General features: G+C 37.9%; 1 long non-coding RNA gene across 1 annotated transcript; it reads left to right on the top strand.

The window, feature by feature from the left end:
• Window positions 1-1,816: 1,816 nt before the first annotated feature.
• On the top strand, window positions 1,817-8,663 carry LOC147485639 (uncharacterized). Its single transcript, XR_015201218.1, has 4 exons — window positions 1,817-1,886; window positions 1,983-2,087; window positions 2,184-2,263; window positions 8,219-8,663. It is a non-coding gene; the product is annotated as an uncharacterized LOC147485639 (long non-coding RNA).
• Window positions 8,664-13,738: the final 5,075 nt, after the last annotated feature.

Here is a 13,738-nt window from a genome sequence, read left to right on the forward strand (position 1 = left end):
TAGGAAGGTCCATGAACTTTTAAAAATACCCTTGGGTCGAAATCTTACTCCAAAATCGTTGCACCCTACACGGTCGCATGAATTTGAAAAAGCGGGATAGGGCAAGATTAGGGTTTCCGAAATCCAAAAAGGAACCTAGGCAAGCTTGTACTCATTTCGAAGGATTTTTCAAGGGGAATTCAAATATGAAATAATCTCATCCAAAGAAAGAGTGGAAAAAACGAGATTTGGGCTCCAAAGGGTTACGGGGGCATTTTGGTCATTTTCAACTCAAAACTCAGAAAGCAACGAAACTTCAGCCATAGCTAGAACATGATGAGGAGAGTCTAAAGACGCTAAAAGAAGATGAAAAGAAAGAAGTTTGATATAGAAAAGAAGACTCTAGAAAGCAAATCATCTTATATGATCAAATTTAATTTAAGGCAAAATCATGAATGAATTATGCCTGAGGTGCAAAAATGGGGTGTCTGATTTGCCCCTTTTTGGGAGGTTGCTTGCAAACTGAACGGCAAAGCCATGGAGACAAACCATTTTTGCCAAGCTCCAGCCAAAAGATCTCATGCAATTTTTGAAAATTCATTTGAAAAATATTTTTGAAAGAGGGCTTTTCCCTAGATATTTGAAATCCTCAATTTTTTTCAAGTTGTTTGTGAAAGCACAGTTGAAAATGGTTGTCCCTCAAGAGAGGATGGTATCGCACATTACAAATGCGTGTTTTATCTTACAATTTTTCGGACCCGGACTTATACCAAAGTATCACACCTTCTAATGCGTGTATTTTACGCCTTACATTACATCGGACTTACTTTAGGATAATGATATTGGTTGATTGGCCAAAATTTTGATGGATAAGGATGAACAACTTTTTGAAATCAAAGGGACAAATTTTTGAAATCTGATATTTTTCAAATTCATTTTGGAAAACTGGTGAAATCAAATGGATAGATCAATTCATTCATGATTTTGACTTAGATTAAAGATTCTCATATAATGGTGATAACCAAACACTGACGAAAGACTCACCGGGGAGAGCAAGGAGATCCACGGGGGATGGGAGATTCTAAAGATGAAGGAAGAAGACACAGACGAACACTACTGGAGAAGATAAGAGATATGCTAGAGATGAAAGATGGATGCTGGGGATGATGATATTCAAGTTCAATCAATCAATCAATCAATTACGTTCAAGTATACTTGGGTTGGAAAAGACTGTCACTATGAGTTCAGGCTGATCCATCCGTGAGGTCATTTGTCGAAAAAGCGACATTGTTCTCGAAACAATTTTAATGTTGCACAAATGGAGTTACCAAATGATATTAATGATCAAGTGGTTACCAATAGTGCGGTAGAAAACAAAACTTGATGAATATTTTCTCATACTGGAGGGTAAGAACCCCATGGTACTAATATTCATTTTTTTTTTTTTTTTTTTTTTTCAAACTTGGTCAACTGTCAAAACTGGTCAAAACCGGGTCAATTGGTGAAAACCGGTCCAACAGGTGAAAACCGGGTCGGTCTGGACCAACCGGGTCAACCTGGGCCAACCATGTTGAACTAGACCAAACCGGGTGAGACCTGGTGAGAAACAGGTAAGGGGTACCCCGACCTTCCTTCTTAGTGCGTGCACCGTATCATTAAATTAGAAACAGTTATTTTAAAAGGAAAGGAATCTTTGACAAAATCAAACTGTTTCGTCCTTTCTCAAAACGAATTGCCTCGTTTGTACACTGTTCCTATGTTTGTAAACCGACCTATGTCACCACATGAAATTACTATTCACATAATGCACTAACCACTATATATAAACAAGAGGATTACTGAGCAAACATACCTTACGCCACTCGTCCAGCAGATGAGAAGATGGTAACCACGAAAGTCATCATATGGTAAGCGAGTACAGTTTTTTTTCTTCTTTTATTTTTTTCAGTAAAATCAAACACTTCATCTATACTAATTAAAACTCACATGCAAAACCTGGTTAGTTCGATATATACAAGGAGAGAGAGAAAGGAATCATACCTGTCGCACGTCCAAGCATAGTAACTAAGTGATGATGCTATCGCTATGCTAATGCCGGCCTGCCAGTGGTAAGCTCAAACTCTATGATTCAAATCTCACTTAATTAATTACCTTATTTGCCAATGGCAGCAACTATTCTTTCACCGTACTTTTGGAATTTGTAGTCATCGACAGCACTTGATCTTTAAGGAAAACAGTTTATCGGCAAAGAATAGGCACGGGCATTATTTCTCTCCAATGACAGGTTAGTATAATATACATAATATATATACATAAAACTATAATGCAACTATGTTATTAGAATATGCATGAGTGGTCAGATTATGATGGATGTATAAACCAAATTATTTGAATGCTATGTTAGTACAAAAAGTGCATGGTTTAGTTAGGAATATTGGCTTCAGAATTTTCTATATGCTTGTGGTGTCATCCTAGATTTTTCATCATAAGCCATCCAAAGCAAACCAAGTTTTTGAAAACAAATCATTTTTTTTTTTTTTTTTTTTTTTTTTTTCATTTTGAAAACAATTTTGAAAACCAATGGAAAACAAAACAAATTTTTTTTCACAGAATAAGAAATACCACAAATGATTAAATAACAAGTGAAGGTGGGGAAATGAATTACCGACAAGAAGATGAGCATGAAGACGACCATAGGATAGAAGTACGATCAAACTTGGCACCTATGAAGTAGATGATATTCTTGTCCCTTTGATTGCTTGACCTTCACAACGTACTGAACGACACCCAAAAACTTTCTTCCAAAACAGATAGAGCATAAAGCATAGGACCAATCTTCTGGAGACAACTTCCTCATATATTGCAATCACTAGTAGTGAATCCTCCAATGCCTTCCATTTTTTTTTTTTTTTTTTTTTTTTTTTTTTTGAGTACTTCTCAACTAGGAGATATAGTGGACTTAGAGATCAAGAGTGGACTTTCATAGGACTATAATGTAGGCTTAGGTGATAGGCTCAGAAAGAAGGGATAGGATCAAAAAATTATTTTTGGAGTAGAACTTGTCATATAAAGGGAGGAGTAATTGGAATGATAGTAGTGAGATGATGATCTGGATCCCAAATCTCAAATGAAGCTGCCCTTGTTTAGGTTTTCCATTTTGGACCGTGTTGATTATTTTGTGCAACTCTAAGCATTTTGAGTTCTAACGGTTTTTTTTTTTTTTTTTTTTTTAACCCTTTGCACTAGGAGTTTTTCTTCTTCTTTTTTTTTTTTGACACCTTCTTGGGATAAATAACATGGGGATAATTGTTTCAGTGATCAAAGATGGATGGAATGATGCCCCTAGAATATGACAAGTTCTATAAAAATAGGTATGGGTAATCTATGGGTAGGCTAAAGATTTATTAGGCTTCCTAAAGGATATGGGCTTGTATTGTGGGAAATAAAAGAATAGGCTAAGGCTCAAATGGGCTTCTAATGGTAGCATATGGCATTAGGTGGGCTTATGAGGCTAAAAACAAAACGATCAAAGATGGCCTGTTCCATCGTCTCTCTTAGATTTCCACTATACTCTTCGTCTTAAAATAAACAAAGTTGGGTAAAAAGTAGTACCTCTTTAATTGGTTGGCATTGGTAGGATTTTCCATGTAGAATCTTCATAGTGAATGGACATTCACTATTGGGTTCAAACTTTCTGGTTCATTGATTCCACTCTAGTGCGGATCCGCTTTGCTTTCGACTTTTACTTGCAACAATCGTCTCCATTGGTATCTAAGTCCCGTGAGAACATCAATGCCCTCCTTCATATATCTCGGCTCTCAAAAATGTTGATCGTAGATGAACTCCTCTTAGCATTTAAATTTCGTTGATGTAGTCGGTTCGAAGTCGGTGACTTCTTTGATAGATAGCTCTCATGTCTTCATGGATGCAAATGGATGCTAATTATGCAATATGGAGTTTGCCCTCTCCACGGTAGGGTAGCTGGTTGGTTGATTGGCTAAGTAGCCGTTGATTGATGGAATGTAGAATATTCCCCTTCTTCATGGGGTAGTTGATCAAATGATGTTATGGAGCTTTGTCCTCTCCACAAGGGTAAATGCATAATGCTGAATTTAGACATTTGAAAAATCCTCTCAAACATAACTGCTGAACTTTCTTCCTCCTCAATTTCTTCTTCTCGGTGAGTGATTCTCTCATCTTCGAACAATGAAAATCATGCACCACCCTAAGATAATAGATTGTCACAGGCATGATCAACACTTCTATGGATTCCTTCAGTAATTTGATCAGGCTTCAACGCTCAGAGGGGATCAAGGTTATACCAATCTGCACATAATGTGGTTCATCTGTGGTGCCAAGGTTGATGGTCTTTGTCTCCACAATGACTAGCGTCTGTCAATCCTCGAGTTGCTCATGAGAAAGAATGGACTCGCCGACTTCATTGTCTATTCCTTCTTCATCATCGGGGGGAAGGGATCATAATAATCTACACAAGTCATTCAATCATCTTGCACTAAGGTAAGTGGGTAAATTATATTACGTGGGATTTTGAAAACTTTTTAATTTTTGTATTTTTTGAAAATTTTTAATTTTTTTTGTTTTTTGAAATATCTGGATTTTTTTAGATTTTTGAAATATTTGATTTTTTTGGATTTTTTGAAATATCTGATTTTTTTTTCTCTTTTTTTTTTTTCATAAAAGAATAAAACAAACTAATTGAGAGTAGAAAACTTATCTGTGCTAAGCAGCGGACCGGGATCAAATATAGGAGAGAAATTGATTCGGAACCCATCAACCAATGTTGTAGCTCCATGCATGAGTGATGAATTTTCTGAATGATGTGGTTTCTCCATGAGCAACATATCAAACTTCGTGACGCTATGTGATTTGTACGCCATACCCCCTGAGAAGTCAAGTTTCCATCCTGGGTCTAGTGCATGAATGTCATCAAAAACACATGAGTGCTTAGACGTGCCCCTAGCTTGAAAGTGATTGTGGTGGTTGAATGGCCATTTCATATGATCATGGTTGGTGGTGTTTCCCAACCTCTCCATTGTCAACTTACTTTGGGTTTGATGGCAGCTAGATCTTGAAGAGACAAACATAGAGTAGTCCCGTTCACCAAATACCAATAAGGTCATTAAAAGAATAACTGCGAAATATTGCAATGGCAAATGACTTTGATTTTCTTGAGCTCGGCATCGATCTTCCAAGTGTGAGGAAGATGTCAAGTCTTTGAGACTAGTAGTAAGAGGCATGAAAATGCCTATCATTGGAATCCGACTTAGCCATTATAAACCGTCTTGAGAAAAGTATTGCAAAAGCATCATTATAGTCCTCTTCCTTGCATTCTAGTGAAGTGATCTTGATTGCAAAATGGAATCTTTTTCTTCATAAAAATAGGAGGACAAAACATGTCAAAGAGCTCGATACCATAATCTTCTGCAATCATCTATTGGGGATATGTTTTGAGAATCTTGGTCATCCGGTTCAAACATAGACTTGGTAGACTTCTCAAGTACCACTTCTTGGACCTTTTGGTCTTCTAACAAACTTGGCTCACAAACCTTCAACCGCCGTAAAGAATATGGTGAAGCATATACCTTATCTTTGGGCTTATCAAACTCCTTATCTAGAACATGCAACAAAGGTGGAGCCGATAATGGTGCCTTCTTAGTTGGTGATTCAACAAATAGAGGTGCCACTTTTTCATCCAACGATATAGCCTTGGCCTTGGGCCTTGCTTGTTTTGTGCCTTGTAATCTTTAATTGTATCTTGAAAATTGAACGGCTTGAAACATGGCATTAACCTTGGATGCTTGCTTTCGAGTGGGGTAATGAATGAGGCCGGACTTTTCTTGACAGGGCTCTAATGTGTGAACTTCTCCATTATAGTATGGTAATGGATTTGTCACAACATTTGGAGCACCGAGATGTGATACATCAATTCTCCCTGATTCGATCAAATCTTGTATCGCATGCTTAAGAGCTCCACACTTTTCTGTAGGATGTCCAATAGACTGATGGAAATCACAATGTTTAGAAGCATCATACCAATATGGTGGTGGATTCGGAGGAGGCCTAGGCTGCAATGGTGTAACTAGGCCTTGCTGGATCAAAGCCTTGAGAATGACCGATAATGGGTACGGTAGCTCTGTGAACTGCCTCTGTGGCTTAGGGAACCCTCTATTTTGATATCTTTGTTGTCTTGGAGGATATTCAATCTGATTGGAAGAAGGATGAGCTGTCACCTCTTCTTGGATTTGTGCGTGTGGTTGAGACTGTACTTGTGTGACAACAGCATTGGCTTCTTTGTTGTTCACCGTTATAGTGGGAGGCTTCTTCTTCTGCGGGTTAGATCCTGTAGATATTGAGCTGATGGGAGAAATATTGCCAGATGATAACCCATCTTCTATTTGTGATCCAGCGGCAACTAAGGCTTGATATGTCGGATGATAACTAGCACTTAGCCTGGTTGCATACTCTTGGTTCAAACTCTTCATAACCATCCTAATTTGCTCCTGTTCTGCGGGCCTATCAATGATTTGGGCCGCTTTTGTCCTCCATCTTGTAATGTACTCTGTAAAACTTTCATTCGGACCTTGCTTCAAAGCTTCAAGTTGCCTTCGGCCCATTTGGATGTCAGTGTTGTAAGAGAAGTGAGCTACGAAAGCATTTACCAGTTCAGGCCAAGTCTTGATTTTTTGCGTTTCAGTATTCATCCACCAAGTAAGGGCTGCACCCTTAAGACTCCTCTGGAATAGTTGAACCATTAGTTCTGGCCCGATTCCCATCGGTTGTAGATAACTTGCATACATACGAATGTGAGCCTTTGGACAGCCGGTTCCCTCATATCGCTCCATCTTTGGAAATTCGAATCCATGTGGTACTCTGATCTGTGGATATGGACACAGATTATCAAGGTCCAGGTCTTCACCTTTCATCTTGGTCATTGCTTCTTTTAATTTCTTAATCTCCTCCATTCTGGGGTCAACCGGTGGTTGGATTGGGTTTTGCACTTGGTATTGTGGGTTAGAATTGTAGAACGATGGGTTGTGGAGTTTGTGGAAAATAGGTTGGGGTTGGTAACATAAATGGGTTGGACATCATGGTTGTAGTTGGGATTTGGTTTGGGCTTTGAAAAGTTTGATGAGTGGATGGTTGAGGCATGTAGGTTGTGTTATCCCCGAGGAAAAATTTGGGACGGAAGTATGGGTTGACATAGGAACATGCAATTGGGTTGATCTATGTGTGCGTATGGAGTGGGTAATGAGGTTGGTAGAATGGTAGGGTTAGGACTAACCATGGGGGTAGTGTGATACACGGTTGTTGTGGTTGACCCGGACTTGGAGTTATTGCAAATTTTGACATCATCTTGAGAAACATCTTTTCCATCGCCTTCTCCATCAATTCCTCTTGGTACCGGTAGGGATTGACGATTCACCGAAATTACTTGTATGTGGACCTCGATGTTCACGATAAAATTTGTCCCTCGGATGGGGTGCTTGGTGGAGAACTTCCTTGTGGCACATACATCCGTGATGAAGATATAGGTGGCAGCGATAACTTTTGAGAAGAACCGTCACGGTAGATTCTCCATTTGAATCGGCCGAGTTAATGGTTGCACGAGATAACCTTAACCACGGTCTTCTATTCCAACTAGCTTCGGATAAGCCTTCTTCTTTCCTATCTTAAGCTGAAACACCTCAAAGAAAATGTAAGTCCGACTCTCAGGGGATGTCCCCAGTAGAGTCGCCAAAACCTATAACACAAAAATGTGTACCTAAGTCTATGCAATTGATTTTAGAGTAAGCCACTAACTTTATTAAGGAAAAGTTGAGTAAAACCTTTGTGAAGGACTAGCCCTCGAAACTAGATGATTATTGGGTTCGGTCAAGGTCAAAGGCGATGTGGGAAGGTGTTAGGCACCCACAATCGCCTGGTAAAAACCAGCCTTACTTCTATTGAGGTGTAACGTGTTAAGATAGGCAGACGAAGAAAGCTTGAAAAATTAATCTATCAAGTTGGATGATCCTCACTAAATTATAAAAAAACTAATAACTATATGCTATAATAAAACTAAAAAAATAACCTAATATGCAATGCTAAAGGAAATAAAAAAAAAGGAAAAGATGTCACCTGGTTTGGAATGTTGCCTCATACTTGATTGTAGATTGATTGATTGATTGATGATAAACTTGATCTTGAATTGACAACTGTGATTTTTGGATTGAAACAGGTGATTTGAGGAAAAAAACAACTTTTGGTGAAAAGAAGTTTTTACTCAAGATCGACAAGAAGAAAAGAAGGATAAAATGAAGAACTAGAAGAAAAAAATGAAGAACACTAAAGAGAAGAAGGCTATTAGCTCTGAATAACTAGGTCCAGATTATTAACTCCGAATTCCTAGCTCTAGCTTGCTCTAGATTGTTTTTTTATGGGTGAATGAGACCCATATTTATAGCTTTTTGGGATGGATTTCAATATGGTAATGAGTTTGATCCAATGGCTGAGTGTTGATGAAGAAAAATCCAATGGCTTGATATCTTTTTGGTTGCACCTCCTAAATCTGGCCCTTGATTCAAGAGGTGGGATAAGGGGTGCGATCTTGGCCCTTGGTTTTTGGATATTTCAGATGGATTAGGGCAAAAAATCAAGCCCTACACGTCCTTAATGAGCCCATAATCCAGGGTTTCCAAACTTGGCTCCAAAATGGCATATTCTACTAATATTCTTGATTTTAGGGATCAAATCAAATCAAACAATTAAGGAAGGTTCTCTAGGTTTTGGAGGCTTGAAAATGGGCTAGAAACCCTAATAAAAGGTCCAACTCGAGCTGGATCCACAGTCCATGAGCATATGTCCAAAATCCACAAAAAGGCCCACTTTGACCATATTTTCAAATCACGAAAATTCCCTTTGACCGGGGTCAAAATTAGGCAAACTCTTCTTCACAAAAATTGTTAACTAATCCATTAGGAAGGTCCATGAACTTTTAAAAATACCCTTGGGTCGAAATCTTACTCCAAAAAACGTTGCACCCAACAAAGTCATACAACCCAATTTTGAAAGCGGGATAGAGGCAAGATTAGGGTTTCCAAATCCAAAAGAACCTAGGCAAGCTTGTACTCATTTCGAAGGATTTTTCAAGGGGAATTCAAATATGAAATAATCTCATCCAAAGAAAGAGTGGAAAAACGAGATTTGGGCTCCAAAGGGTTATAGGGGCATTTTGGTCATTTTCAACTCAAAACTTCGAAAGCAACAAAAACTTCAGCCATATAGCTAGAACATGATGAGGAGAGTCTAAAGACGCTAAAAGAAGATGAAAAGAAAGAAGTTTGATATAGAAAAGAAGACTCTAGAAAGCAAATCATCTTATATGATCAAATTTAATTTAAGGCAAAATCATGAATGAATTATGCCTGAGGTGCAAAAATGGGGTGTCTACAGTTGCCCCTCTTTGGCGGAGGTTGCTTGCAACTGAACGGCAAAGCCATGGAGACAAACCATTTTTGCCAAGCTCCAGCCAAAAGATCTCATGCAATTTTTGAAAATTCATTTGAAAAATATTTTTGAAATAGGGCTTTTCCCTAGATATTTGAAATCCTCAATTTTTTTCAAGTTGTTTGTGAAAGCTTAAAAAAAATGGTTGTTGGTGGATGCAGGATGGTATATACCTTTTACAAATCGTGTTTTAAGCGTCTTACAATTTTTACCACTCAACAAAATATCACACCTTCTAATGCGTGTATTTTACGTCTTACATTACATCGCGTGTACAGGATAATGGTTGATTGAAAAATATTTAGGCCAAAAAATGGTGATGGATAAGGATGAACAACTTTTTGAAATCAAGGGACAAATTTTTTGAAATCTGATATTTTTCAAATTCATTTTGGAAAACTGGTGAAATCAAATGGATAGATCAATTCATTCATGATTTTGACTTAGATTAAAGATTCTCATATAATGGTGATAACCAAACACTGACGAAAGACTCACCGGGGAGAGCAAGGAGATCCACGGGGGATGGGAGATTCTAAAGATGAAGGATGAGTTATGCCTGAGGTGCAAAAATGGGGTGTCTACAATATGTAACAAGGCTTTAAACCTTTAAGTTCCCCAAAAAGGATGAGTTATAGTCTCGTGAGGGTTTTTAGGTGATATACCCACAAAATCAATCAATAGCATGTTCAAGAATGATAGTATTTTTCAGAGAGAGAAATTCCTTACCCACTTAGTGCTTACTCCAACAGACGGTATCCATTGCTAACTACATTGCTGCAAAGACTCATAGATTATGATGGAAGATAGTAAAAATTGACAAAATTCTCAATCAAGGCTTATGTGTGTACTTAGTCAATCTCCTATACTCTCCTATCCAAGAAACGGAATCCCTAGTTTACCATAGGTAGATAATCTCGACTTCCATTCCTCACCGGTCATACTCTCATAAAAGAATCTCTCAGAAGATGGTCTACTATTTTACCTCATGTATGTGGGGAAAAGAATAATGCATACGAACATCCCACATACTACCTTGAAAAACAGGACTTACGAATAAAAGTAGTATCATGGAAAGAATGTCAATCACATATGAAGTGTCCGGTCCTTCACTTTAGCATCCTCTCACCTATTCTAGACTTAGGTACCATATTGTAGTGATAAGTCATGGGTTGTAACTTGGCTTGGGTATTGGTTTATGAAGGAAAGGTAAAAAGATTCTAAGGTTGTTTACAAAAACACTAAGGGTTTTGCTTCTTTCTTTGGAAGATTTCTTCAAATTAGTATTGCAGAAAAATTCTTCCTTTCTCTTAGCTTTTCCATCCATTCAACTTTTTTTTTTTTTTTTTTTTTTTTTTTAAAGCTCGATTGGTATATCCTTGATTAGTACTTGGATATGCTTGTTTTCCACTAGCTTCTTTCACTTTGAAACGAGAATGATGGGATTCATTGTATCTCTCTCCCGTATTTCCTTGTAATCTTCCTTTTGTGGTCTTTTCTTCCTCTTTGTGCCCTCGTATTCTCAAAAACATATGGGTATGGCTGATAAAGATTTTGGCTATACTCCTTATCCGGAGTTGGGTGACGGGTAAAGGGTTTTATGAAAGAAAATGGCTTATTGTAAAAAAAAAGGGTTTAACATGATGGTCCTACTAGGTCGCGATAAAAGACTGAATGGGTTCACTACTTGACTTATCGGTATGATACTCTGTTTTGAATAGACTACAAGACCTAATGGCTATCTCCCCAGTTGATGTCACTTAATTGATTAACCAAATCAACAAAATAATGAGACTATATTACAATGACATAAAGAACTGAAAGATGTTGAGTCTAAGACTTGGATTTTTAAGTAAGAACTCTCCAAAAAATGGGTATAAAGCTCAAGTCTCACAGGCTAAGTCTAAAAATTCTACTTCCAGTTTACTAGGGGTTTAAATCTCTTTTCTAGCAAAAGTATACAAAACTGACCAAGTACTATGGTGGTGCCTTGATAAAGGATTCTATCAACAAGAACTATGTCCGAGCATAATAAATAGTCTAAGCGGTAATGAAATCAATAATATCAACTATCTATCAAACTCAACACTAAGCAGTATAGAATCTATATCCCAGACTCATTATTAAAATTCATTTTTCTCATCATGTGATATATAGAAGCAAAAATATTTTTGTTTTGAAAACTAATTTTTTCAAATTCATTTTTCAAGTACACCTTCCCCTACTTTATGCATGCATTGACCTCAATGTATAAAGAAGTAAATGAAATGGATGAGAAAAAGGTAGGATATTACCATTGATGCCGAATTTTTAGGTCTTTTTACGTTAGATCCCCAAGACGTAATGTGAGTCTTTTAAAGTCAGATTCTCAAGACTTTATACCATGCATTATCAATTTGGAGTGAGGAGATCAGATTTTCTTACCCAAATCTGATAAATGTTTGGAGGACGAGGAGGTCTCACCTTGTGGGTCATCAAAAATACTCCTTGATATGCTGGAAAGATTGTTGGTGAAGTTGCTTCTCTACCTTGAACTATTTCAGGTCTGATGATTGTGTGATAGGACTTGTGGTTCCTCTGTATAGAAGATTGATGAAAATCTTTCTTTCTAACAGGACAGTAGTATCTGTTGTGCCCTTTACCACCACAGTGATGATAATGGATGTCTGGCTGACTGTGCTCAGGGTGGGCAGTAGACTGGTTCACACACTTCTCTTGTTCAGACAATAATGGTGTAGAAGAGGCTTCAATAGTGCAATTCTTCTTATCAATATGGTCCACTTTCTGCTTCAGAAGACTCATTTCAGTTTCTAGATTTTGTTGTTTTTCCAAAACTTCTTTAAGCTGATTCTCTAGTAACCTGATTTTTAAAAGTGAAAGTCATTTGTTCATCCCGAAATGTAGAGTTCATCTTCTCAAGATATGATACTCTCTCTCATCGAATTTCCATTCTCGCTCACTTAAATCTTGAATTTTCTGCGAGAGATTCTAAGAACATGGCTAGCAACGTCTCTATGGTGGGGTTCTCGGGTTCATCCACGGTTTTACGTAGATTGAGCACTTTCAATTGTATCTTTGAATGGGACGAATTCTTGTATCATACTATCAAGGAAGTACACCTCTTCACCTTCGGTGTTATCACAATCCTTATGCAACAGGTGAAAGATATTTATGTCCATGGACATCTTACCAAAGTTGATCTTCATTTCACCGTTGTGACAATTTATCAAGGCTTTTGCGATAGCGAGGAAAGGTCGGCCTAGAATAATAGGAATTTTATCAAAGGCCTCCTGGGTGTCTATCACAATGAAATCCACTGGATAGTAGAAATCAGCTACTTGAACAAGAACATCCTCAACTATGCCTCTGGGAATCTTGGTAGAACGGTCAACTAACTTCAATTTGACTTTTGTAGGCTTTAGGTTCTCCAGGCCCAACGCTTGGTACACATGATATGGCAAGAGATTAACACTAGCACCAAGGTCTAAAAGAGCATTACCCGTGAATTTTTCTCCCCATCTTGCATGATATTGTAGGACTTCATGGATCTTTGAGCTTGACTGGAGCTTGCTGATGGATAATAGATGTTGTTTGTCCAGCTAGAAACGCTCTCTTTGGAACATGAGTACTTTTCTTTATGTTGCATGCATCCTTCAAGAATTTGGCATATGATGGCAACTGCTTGATCGCTTTGAGAAAGGGGATATTGATGTTATCTTTCTCAAATGCCTCCTTCATCTCTAAAAATTGCTTGTCCTTTTTACTTTGAGCAAAAAATATAGGAAAAGGTGCCTTTGGTACAAACACATCAGCATGTGTCTCCTCTTCTTTCTCTTTGGCATTCTTGCATATCTTGTCTTGGTCATCTTGACAAATGGGAGTGGAAAGGATTTCCCCCACTTCCTTTTGAACTTCATTTGAAATCTTGACCGATTGCTTTGTAGCAATGTCATCATGAGAAGGTAAGTCAACCTTGTTGTCTATCTTCAATCCTGATCTGAGAGTAGTAACTGAGTTTACATGATCATGGAGGTGATCAGTACTAGAAGTTGTCCCAATGTGGCATACATCTTCACTCTTCAATATTGGTTCCAATATGCTAGGTTGAGTGGCTTGTGTCTTTACAGACAAAGCAGTGGTGAGTTGGTCGACCTTAGCCTCTAGAGACTCCATTCTAGAACATTGACTTGCCTGAGATTGCTGGAGATTGAGCTGAGACTGTGCAATAAGCTCTAGAACACTTTCAAACTTC

This window comes from Coptis chinensis, chromosome 7 (genome assembly GCF_015680905.1).
Source record: "Coptis chinensis isolate HL-2020 chromosome 7, ASM1568090v1, whole genome shotgun sequence".
Classification (NCBI taxonomy): domain Eukaryota; kingdom Viridiplantae; phylum Streptophyta; class Magnoliopsida; order Ranunculales; family Ranunculaceae; genus Coptis; species Coptis chinensis.